Genomic DNA, 11,902 nt, shown 5'->3' with positions numbered 1-11,902 from the left:
AATGAGGAGTCTGCACCATTGTGTGCGTGTTTGTGTGTGTTGATTTGTGCGCACATCTTCCTCCAACAAATTAATTTCCAGCAGATGCAGAATTTCCTGTTGCATAACTCAGCACTTCAGCATTTTGAATTCATGACATTATTAGCACAATCATTTTTTAAGGTACGAGTACAGGCAGGTTTAACTCCAATGTAAACCTGCAACACAGTCAACTTTTGGGGGCACAAATCATGACCAGGAAATGTTAATTCAAAGGCACAAATTAAAAGTTCATAATTAAAAAAAAGTTATAATAGATTACAACATTCATGAGAACAAAATTATTCAAAAATTATCCCAGATACCTTCTGGGATTTATACATTATAAAAACACAGGAAAAAGGCCTATTTAGCCCGAAACCAACAATAACTATGTCTGCTACTCACTAAGCTAGTTAATTAAGAGTTGGTGTGAACTGACTTTTTCTTTTAAGTTTGAGGTTTGAAGTTTGGATCATCAACTTGGCACAAAGGGGCATCTGTCCCAGGAGCCCAGGCGCTTTGGGGCCCCAGAGGCCCCCACGATTTGCAATAATTGTAATATGATTAGTTGCAAGTTGTTTTTTAATAATGTCAGTCCATAATGGACAATATAAACTGAATTGGTAAGGTCTCTGAAGTGGCCTCTGCATTTTTATGTGACATTGAGGCCCTTTTGTTTTATGTGTCAAAGTGTAGCTATAAACATCTTTAATATTTCAGTTGAAAATGATCAAACGGGGGCAAGGAGGCAGGAGGGACTGAATCTGGTTTTGGATCATCCTGAGTCAGTGTTTCCACATTCTGCCATAAAAAGATCATGAAGCACTGAAAACAACAGGAAAGGTCAGGAATCCCTGCGATTTACTTTGTATTTCACTGATTCCGATTTGGAAGGAAATCTACAGGGTTATTTGATAGAGCAATAAAAACATACCTCAGTGTCTCAGTAGAGGGAGATGGTGGAGGAAAGTGAGAGTCTAATGGAAAAATCTCTTACAATATGGTTATGAAGCTGACCCTCATCTCAGCTATTTACTGTAAATACACCAAGGTATCACTATCAACATGCTATAGTTACATCAACTCAGCAGAAGCAACATCAGTTTAATGGTCGATTCTCTTAAAGACGATTCCACTGTCGAGATTATTGAACCAGTCAAACACAGATGAGGACAAATTGTCCTCAAGATTATTTCTCACCTGACTTTGGAGTTCTCCGAGTCGACACCTGAGTGTGAAAGCCTTATACAGCTTCTATCACACAGGAAGAAAAGGCAGCTCTGTGGTTCGTCCTATAGCATTAAAGATACTGTTGAAATTACATCTGATGACAAACCAGCTCAGATTATGATTTTTATATGTTTCATTCAGCAGCCATTGTGCATAGCTTAACTGCTGCGTGGACTTTAAAATGATACTGAATTTTGCCTTCTTAAAAAAAAAAGAATCTGCTTTGGTAATCATTATATGGACTGAGATACACACAGGGGATTTCAGGATGTGCATTCATCTCCTGCTTTAAACCACTTAATATCCTTACCCCTTTAAGTGCACCACTGGTCTACTGTTGAATGCATCGCTTTGTCACCTTACTGTGATTGTGTTCATGTACTGTATGTGAATTTATAGATGTCATCCAGCTTGTTTTATTATGTTTTTCTTTTATTATCGATCAATTTTTCATCTGCTGTGTACGGGAGGCCTTTCATTTTAAGTCTAGGTTAAAACAAGGTTGAATATGTTTGTTTTCTAGGCATATATAGCATATACCTGTTATTTCAATGACAATAAATCAACAAAAAGCCATTGCAAAGATAGTGATATATGACCCAGATGTTTAAAAATCTCTTAACTGGTCTCAGATTTGCTTCAAACATGGAATACAGGAGCATCTACATAGCTAAAAACCTGTAATCAGTCTGAAAAATAACCAAAAGTAGATTTATCAATTGGCAATTGGCATCCTCAATCCAAGAAATATTGGTACCAGTTTTCAAAAATGTATATCGATTGAATTCTGCAAACAGCAACTGGTTATCAACTCGATACCAGTGGTGAGCTCCCAGTGGAGGACCAGTTTGGCAGGTGAGAGTAAGTACAGTATGGTGGTCTACAGGGTGGAGGTTGGAGAACGGAGGATGTGCTCAGTGTTTAGCATCGATCAGCAGGAGATGGAGGTCTGACTCCCAGCCCGGTGTTGTGTTGGCCTGCCCTAATTGATGTAATGAATGTGATTAGGTGCTATCTGAGGGATCGCAGAGCCTGGCCCTCCGCCCTTTTTCCTCTTATCTCCCAATGCTTCCTGGGCCCAACAGAGTGGACCAATAATGCGTCAGAATGGGGAGAAGATGGATTTGTGGGTCCAAAGATGGAGGAGTTACCAGACTCCACCACAGTCACACAGACATAGGCACAGTGGGAATGGATGCACAAGCTTACACATGTTGCTTATTCATAAAGGTGGATAGAAAGTAATTCATCGATGAACTTTCCATTTGAGAACATGACGATTTTAGCTGTGAAATGCTATATAAACTGTTATATTTTGCTTTGTGTGACATATTCAGGGGTTCTAGTATCCTCTTATGTTAGCTGACTTGCATCACTTGTGTCACTCAACTTTTCTGCTGGTAGCAAGGTGAACCGAGAAGAGGCAGAAGACTGAGCAGTGAGAAGTATCCAGCAGCGCAACACTGACATCGTGTGGACGAATGTGGAAACACAGGAGTTCACCGTTTGAGACTTTTCAGTATTAGAGGATCAGTGTCTTTTCATATGATTTCAAGGATGCAGTATTTTTCAGCTTCATCCCAGTTCAGGGGACTCGTGGAAAATGATTCCATGATTGTTAAAATGTAATGTTTAAAAGAAAGAATCTAGTTTTATCAGCAAGATTCAGGAAGTTGCCCCAGAGCAGATTCAGGACACCCAAGTTTACAGCATCAGTTGTGATGTATCACCTCGACGTATGATAATGAACTATCAAACAATATAGAAGCTTATTTATCATACATTCTTTGATGTTTATTTACATTTAAAATCCTGATTTTAACAACTTGTCCATGCTCCTAGCAAGTAAAAAAACCAGTGCAGTTTATGTCCAGCTTCCATTATTGGCAGGGATTCATGATGATGTCACAAACCTCTGGTAAATATGACCTCCTCATGATATTTCCTAACTTAATGAGCTACACTGTAAAAACAGAAAATAACTAAGTTTTCTAACAGTAATTTTCAGTTTTTTTTTAATTGTGTACAAAAGTCTGTAAAATGACAGAAATTATTTGAATTAACAGCCAAACTTCAGTTTTAAGCATTATGCCAATAGTAATCAATTACATTTATTTCCCATTTTTGTGAAGAAAAATTACTGTATTATTTATACAGTATTTTTTCTGCTTTCTTAAATTACATACAAATCTATGTAAAATGATAGTAATTATCTGTAAGTTTAAAATTTAGCTTGTTATTATAAAGGTTAATGTCCATATTAACAATTTAATGATTTTCTCTGTAATTTCAGGGTAAATCTTATTAGTTTTATGTGACTTCTACATTCAAACTTTGTAATTCTGGATGCAAATGCAACTTTTTTTTTCATAACATCAAACATTCAAACTTCAAACTAAAAAGTTTGAAGTGCTGGAATGTATCCCAGCATGCACTGGAAGGAAAGCAGGAAAATGGTTTGTCACACAACAACAGTCAACCTGTCAGACTGTTGCTCCTCACTGAGCTATGAAGGATTATTTTACATTTCTACTATAATTTATACTTGTTACTAAATAAGATTTATCCACCTCTTTATTATGCAAACTTGTCTTGTGACGGTGAAGTTCACCTGCACCTTCATTCACAACTGTGTTCTAGTTTTAATTTGTCAGTTACAGGTGATTGTAAATTGTTGAAATTAATGTAGTTTTAATGTGAAATAAAGTTTTTTATGAAGATTTGCTTTGTTGATGGTTTTTATGGAGCGTGTCTGGTATGAATTTTAACAGTAGCAGCAGCACAGTGTAGAAATCACAACACATTGAAGTTTTTCCTGAATCTGTAATTAATCAAAGACTTTCTATGTTGCTTTAATCAACAAACATGATAGAAATGTTTAAATGTGTCCGTCCTTCAACAGTGACAATACAGGATCTAGAGACAGATACTAGAGTTTGTGCTTTTCTAATTTATCTTATGAACTTACCAATTTTAATAACAATGAAAACACTAATTCACCAAAGTGACTGTTAGATTCATCATGAGGCAGATGGTAAATATGAAAAAACATTCAGTACAATTTAATCACAGGTTTATTTATTAAACATCTTTTCAATGACAACAATGAAGTTCTGAATAAAACTAATGAACATGAGCTGTACTACACTGACACCTGCTTCACAATCTGAACTGTCAGTGTTCAGTTCACACTAAAGAGTGTGTGAGCTGAACACATTCTGCTCTTCACATGTTGTTACTGTCATCTATCAACAACAGTAGAAATGAAGTAAAAGGCAAGAAAGTGAATCTGAACACTGAGGACAGAGAATAAACAACTAGAAAATTCCTGGAGAACTTTTGAATGTTCCTGCTGCTCGGTGCGTGAACTTCACTCCTCACGTTTCAATCTGCACAAAGGACGTTACCTGTCGTAGAGACTCATCCTGACACTGACATCAGTCCTTGCAGCTGTCCTTCAGTGAGCCTTTTGAAACTGTCACGACTGGCCACAATAACCTCACACTGATGGTTTCAAACACAAATTTGTCCCCACAACCACAGCAAGACATGTATACACACACGTACATGTATACACACACGTACATGACCTAACAGAAGTTGATCTGCCATAAAGCTATACTACTACATCCTCATATAGACGATTGCTTCTAAGATCAGACTTTTATGACCTACCTTACCTCTTACCTTTTAAGACTCTTATTTTGAAAGTGTCTATGCTTCTGTGTTTGGCAGTATAAATTACATAAGGTTTAGTACAACAGAGCCAATAATTCCCTCTTACCATGTTGAGAGTTTAATTTTGAAGGTAATCCAAATCATGGAGATGGTGTTTGTGTGTTTCTGTCAATATATATACTGTATACAGAGCTAAAAGAGAGGGAACACTGGACTGAGATCATCATGACACATCAGGTGACACAAACACCACTCCCAATGCAACAAATGAAATATAATAATAAAATAATAAATAATGTCAATTAAAAGTTACAAATGAAGATAGAAGAAGTTGTCCTGTCTTCTCTTCCTCTCTTCCCTCCACTTCTCCACAGTCTTTCCACCAACAGTCACAGTGTGACACACCTGCAATGTGAGTGAAGTCAGTGTCAATCCTTCTGGGTTGGCCACACTTGCTGCAGATGTATGATGTTGGCAGCTGGAGGGGTTTTTCCTCCAGGCAGCGACCCCCGCTCTGCCACAGCAGCTTCGGGCCACCTTCCTCTTCCTGTAGGCTCTGGTCCTGGGTACAGGTAGTCCAGGTAGAGGAGGTGATGAACAGAGGAGGGGAGTGGTGCTGGAGCGAGGGGAGGACCAACAGCAATGGATGAGCGGCCCTGCTGGAGGGCCCAGGCTGCTCCTCCAGGACATTGAAGTTAAAGGTCTGTTCTTGTCCCACCTGGACCAAGAACAGACCCTTTGCTGAAGGGAGAGTCTGGCCAGCAGCTGGAACACACAGACAAACAAAGACTGTTTTAGGATTTTCAGCTTTCATTAAAAGATAAATCACAGAACAGATTACAACACACCAACAGCTTTATTACAAACTCTTACCACTGAGTCCTCAATTCAATTCAAAGAGCTGGATGTTGGTCTGAGCCATCAACCTGGGGCCGGCCAGCACTGCCTCTCTGATGCCACATAATCCTGGAGAATGAATGACCAGCGAGTCCTCACGGTCCCTCTGGACCACGGGTGAAGACGCAGAGCTGGTTGCAAACGGCACTTTTTAAGGACTTTACAGTGAATCTTAGTGTCTCCTGTTATTTCTTTTCCCCCCAGATGCTCCAAGGATCCAGCTGATTACTGTCAGTATGAAGGAGGATCTTTCTTCATCTGCTGCATTGCACCGTCACTTCTGGTAAAGATTCATTGACCTTTGTGGTATGTTTAGGTTTATCTGAATTATTAAATATTGTATTTAGATTGTGCTTCTACAGGTTTTAACATTACTTTACAAACTTAAAGATTAAATGTTAACACAAATACTGCAAGTTGAGGTTTGAGATGATTTTAATCTGTTTTACACAGTATCTTTTACTTTGTCTTCCAAAACAAAAGGTTTACTTTATAATATGTGTGTGTTAATATTTAATTGATTGACACTTAATTTTATTATCAGGAAAAAGTTTCTCCGGCAGAAACTTTAGTGGCGTCACTTTATTGAAGGTGTTTGATCATAATAATTTACGAAAAATATGTAAAATAACAGTTTTTCTCTGCAGATCTACGAGTGGCATCACTGTATTGAACGTGTTTGATCATAATAAATGAGGAGAAATCTGTAAAATAACAGTTTTTCCCTGTAGAAATATTAATGAAACTTTCTGTAAGTTTATTGTTTTTGGACTTTATTTGAATTATGATATTTTACTTTAATTTTACGGTTTTTGTTTGGCAGCCGCTGCTGCTGTGTACCAAGGAATATCTGAGTGTACTATTATACATCTGATTGGCAAACAATGGATACATAGATACTCAAAGCAGCAACAGTCAAACAGATGTTTCGTATGTTCAATATTTGGGTCAAAAACAGCTGCATTTAGGAGCGTTTTGTGTTTAGGTTTGTCAACGTATTTATTCAGTTGAATTCAATACAACTTTGTTTATCCCTGTAAGGGCAATTGTTTGCAGTAGGTCGCCACTCAGATCAGCAGATGCACACACAAGATCACACATTTGATCTTGAAAAAGCCAAATATCTGGAGAGGGAAAAATATGACTGAACAACAAAATATGCAAACACAATGAAGAAAGAAGATAAAATATTTAAATACAACATTAGAGCTTGGAACCATGATGGTGATTGACCATCATTGGCCGATATCTGATATTTTAAATTTACATGAAGTCGCTTTTGATCCAAAACAACACTAAAGCTTCAGTGCACCGGGAGACCTTGAAGTATTAAGTAGTACATCTATTCAATAAGACGTAGTGCAAGGAGATCAGGTAAAGAAGTGCACTGAACACACACAGTAAGTGCTAGTCATGCATGTTAGCGGTGTTAGGAGAGGAGGTGATCTCGGAAGACATGAGTCTTCAAGACCAAGGCCAGCATTGGTCTGTGATAGCAAATCTATAAATTGGTCATACGCTTGATTGAAATCAGTATTTGAATCTTAAGCAGATAGTATAAGCCCATTTTCCAGCTTTCCTTACTGGTGTTATTTGACACTCTGATATTTCCCAATCTGGAGCACGCTCATGACCCTGAAGAGAAACAAGCAGGAAGAGACGTTAGATGGATGGATGGATAATTCCTCAAGTATCTGTATTCTGCATGTAGCGCTGCAAAATCTAACAGCCCAAGGGCCTCATTAATAAAAATGGCTTCATTTAAATTTCAATTTCAATTCCTTCTCAAAATAAGCTTTCTAATTATGGAGGCGACACCTGGTCGATATCGTTACACAGTTTCCATCAATAAATTATATATTCATCAGAAATCTGAACACAGAAGTTTGTCCCTCAGTCCCTCATCCCACCGGTTCAAACACCATTGAACAAGCCATTTTTTTTTTCTTATTGCTCAGCCAAGCTGTGCGCTGCATACAACGCACAGGCTTCATTATAGGCTGGTTCTACTCAAGCTGATCTACTCTAAATGTTGGGGAGGTCCGGTTCTGGTGTATTACTAATGATGCTGACATAAATTTGTGTCACCAACATAGATAAGATTGGACAAACTAACCTAAAATGTACATTGCATTAATATTAGAGGCATAAATCATCTTAGGTAGGTCATATTCTCACTTGATCTTTGGCTTCTGAAAGCGCTTCGGCTTTTGACTGTGTCAGAAATGAAAGGAAAAGAAAAATAATCTGGGACAAAACTATCTTGTGGATTCATTGATGGAGAAACACCATCTTTGAATATTTAACAACAGGCAGATTCTGCCCCTTTGTGGTTACATCAATGATCTACTCCACCTGCTATTATCACTTACATCCTACATACACCCTAAAGAGGGCAGTGTGACACAACAAATACACTTCACTGCATCCATCCTCTTTCTTACCTGGTACAAATGAATAGCACGATTGTATATATATGATTAAATGAGATTTAACCATCAGTCTATTCAATAGCTGACAGAAACCACAGTCTATGTACTCTCTCTGAAGGTCTTTTATACCCATTTGAAAAGAGCACTGGAATGAAACCAGTCAAAGCCATGAACATACTCTATAGATGTTCAATATCCTATATCATCAGGTTCTTGGTCACATGTGTAATTTCCCTGAGCCGGAGCCTATCGACTCAGGCTGTTACAGTTTATTACAGCTTTCATACACATTGATCATAAGCCACCCCACAATGTGGTGATTCTATTAATTACTGCAAACGCTGCCGAGCTTTCATATCATCAGAGGCCACTTCCAATCATTGAAATAAGTGTGTGCTATTAAGCTCAGTGTAAGGTGAAGGTTTGTATCTGCCTCAGAATTCAATGAGCTCTGAAGACCTCTTCTTTGAGCTGAAGAATAGTGTGTGTGTGAGTGCGGATAAGAAATTCTGGATCTGATAAACAATATGTGAGAGATTTTCAGTTTATGATGAAAAAAAATTGGAATAGTCACTTGAGTACTATTATAAAGGCAGTTAAAAGCTGTGTCAATATTATTTGCATTCCTTACAAGTATCTTATTTCATTTTAGCTAATATGAAAAGCATCATAAATCGGGATTAAACTGATAAAGCATTGATTTATTTCATCAGGAAAATTATATTGTCTTTTTTTGGTAAATGTTGTATTTTCATTTTATAACTGGCAGTTTATCCCACAATCCTTTGTAAATTCCTTTTATGTAAGTCACTGGATTAATGTTCCAGGAGGATGTGGGTGATAAAATGATAGCCCCTGCTCTTTGGTAACAAGACCCATCATTCTGGACTGGGTGGGTGCCAAATTAAAAGCCTTTTATGGCACATAAAACCAGAGGGTGGGTATAAAGCCTGGACTGAAAACGTGTCTTTGTCTGACTTTACAACAGCTTCTTTTCATGAGACTGTGGTGTCTGGTTGTCGTGATGTTTTTTCACTATGTGTCTTTGACAAATGCTGTATAATCCTTCTCTCACACCTCATCCACCTCTACCTCCTCTGACCACTTGCTGTTACAGAGCTTCCATTCCTCACCTGTCCACTAGCTGCCAATGCAGCCAAACCAGTCACTTGCATGCTGTTTATACTGGATCAGATTGGTTGCCTAGTCACATTGTAACTTGCTGTGATGACCTGATTACCTACCTGTATTTGTTCGCCAGGTTTCACCAGGTATCTTCATGTTGCTAATTGCCTGCTGAGCCTGTAAAAAAGAGGTTTTACTATACCTGGCTTGTCTCCTGGTTCTGCTTTTGGGGTCCCAGTTGTGGACTCAGTTTTCACATGACCAATTAATACAGGGTCTGTGATAAATGAAATAAATAATTCGGAGCTAGTCAAGCATTCCTTCAGTGGAAAGGGCTCAGAGGAAGAGCTTGGATTCGGGATTTCAGTTTTTCTAAAATCCTGGTCTGTGATAAATGACAGAAATTCGGAGCATGAATTGACTTTGAATTGAATTTCTCCCACAATAATACAGTCTCCTTGAAACCAATTCTATTCACCCAAGTTAATCCAAGTAAACAAATGAAGGTAAAACAGCATTCAATAATTATAATAATAATAATAAATGCTTGGATCGTCCAATTCTTTCATTTAAAATATATTTTATTGTTATCTAACACAAAGAGACAACCTTTGAGGACATTATAAGGGAAATGAAAGGACATTGTGAAGGTTCATAGTGACTCAATAGCTCCATCTTGTGGTACAGATTTATAAATAACATTCACTTGATAAAGATTTTCCACATTAGAGGAGAAAAGTATGCTTTCCTATGTACCATGTCCCCTTTATGAGGAAGGGAAGATTCTCGGGCTAATGGTGTGATAAATTAATTCACAAAAGCAGACAGGTAAAAGCGGTAACAGAGCCAGTACCGGCAACAATGTGTCTGTCTGGAGGATGTCTGAGGCTTTTATCTATCTCTGGTAATGGGTAAAAAGGGAGTTATAATGGTAATGATAATGTTTGACTCTGAGAAAGTAAAAATTTTTCTCTAGAGACTTCACCTCTCTGTAAAAGATTATCAAGGACGTCGTGAATTATACTCTTGAAAGCCGGAGTTGGGTGCCAGTGGGTTCATTGTGTTAGAAATATTGTCATAAGGTTGTCTTCAACTTTCATTTGCATAATCAACTTAATTCATGACCCGTAATGATCCATAATGATAATAGATTCTCTGTGAGTCCTAAAGGGCAGACCCCTTGTCTCCTTGTCTACAACATGTCTCAAATGAATTGCTCAGGTCTGTTAAAACACACCTTAGCTTCTAAAAGTCCATTAGTCTCAGTCACATAATGTAGAATGAAATGAATGAAAGAAATTGATTGTCACATTTTTCATCATTCCCTGTTTTTTTCTTTATTTTTCTTCTATATTATTTTTTCAGTTTGACGGGTTCAAAAGTGGGATCCATCATCCATCATCTGTAACTGGATAAAACACTGGAACTGAAAACTGGTCAAAGTTTGTTGACATCCAAACCACAACAGTTATGTTGTATGACTGTGTTTTAAAAGTTGGCATGCAGCAGTTTAATACACTTCCTGATAAACTGAAGCAAAATGCTCTCACACTAATAGCTGTCATGCTAGGATTTTTTGCGTAGCTTGGACACAGTATGACCCTTTGACATGGCTTGTGTGGCTGCATGAGAAACGGAGTGAAAGGAGTCCCATTAATGAGGTAAGGTGAGAGATGGGATGAGGCCGAAAGACAGATTCAGTGGAGGGAAGTGTCAATGAGCTGGATGGAAAGAGCAGAATTCATGTTGGACGCTGAGCTGTCGATAGACACCTTAGACAAGCAGTTGTCCAGTCTCTGTGCCGGCATAACAAGCTGTGGAGCCTCAACCCCTTCCCCTCTTCCAGTTCCCCTTTGGCCTTGGCTGGGCCTGCTGTCTGGGGCCTGGGTGCCTGAAATCCTGGTAATAACGGTGTCATTGATCGCTGTGCCTGGGATGGCCAATTACAGCTTCCATACCATCTAATGAGGAGCAATCGCTCCAGTGGCAATTACTGCAGCTGTATAGCGCCCCAGAACTGAGATGGAGAGCTGCAAACACACGGAAGTGCAAGTGAGAAAAATAAAGAGTGCAGCTATTACCACTGCAGACACATAAACACACATGTAGTGCACAGTCTCACCTCGCAACTCAAATGTGGGATTAGTGCAATTAATATGAAAAACTGAATGAAATTTTACACTCTCATTGGTCTGAATAAGTAGGTTTTAAGCATAAATGGTACCTTTGGAGTATTTTTTTTCAAGTTAGACCTGATATTTAAGTGTGTTATATTCAATTTAATTGCATCTATTATTGTGCAGAGATGCTGCAGGCTCTCTATAAATAAGGCCGTAGCGACCATTAAGGAAACTGAGGCAATGTCCTGTATTTCCAGCAATTTTGGGGTCATCTTGTCATCTAAACAGCTTTTAATTTGACAGTTTTATAGGAAAAGAGTTTTAATACCTGGCAGTGAGAAATCAGCAGAGACAACATTTAGACTGCAACGTAGAGGAACATTACTTACATAAGATGTA

The 11,902-nt window shown here is 38.3% G+C and overlaps 1 long non-coding RNA gene across 1 annotated transcript; it reads right to left on the bottom strand.

Annotated features, from left to right (window-relative positions):
- Nucleotides 1–4,307: 4,307 nt before the first annotated feature.
- On the bottom strand, nt 4,308–6,003 carry LOC130163751 (uncharacterized). Its single transcript, XR_008826518.1, has 2 exons — nt 5,803–6,003; nt 4,308–5,694 (listed from the first exon to the last, which is right to left on the bottom strand). It is a non-coding gene; the product is annotated as an uncharacterized LOC130163751 (long non-coding RNA).
- Nucleotides 6,004–11,902: the final 5,899 nt, after the last annotated feature.

Source organism: Seriola aureovittata, chromosome 22 (assembly GCF_021018895.1).
Source record: "Seriola aureovittata isolate HTS-2021-v1 ecotype China chromosome 22, ASM2101889v1, whole genome shotgun sequence".
Taxonomy (NCBI): domain Eukaryota; kingdom Metazoa; phylum Chordata; class Actinopteri; order Carangiformes; family Carangidae; genus Seriola; species Seriola aureovittata.
Note: the sequence above shows the minus strand (reverse complement) of the source record. Positions and strands in the feature narration are given on the sequence as shown.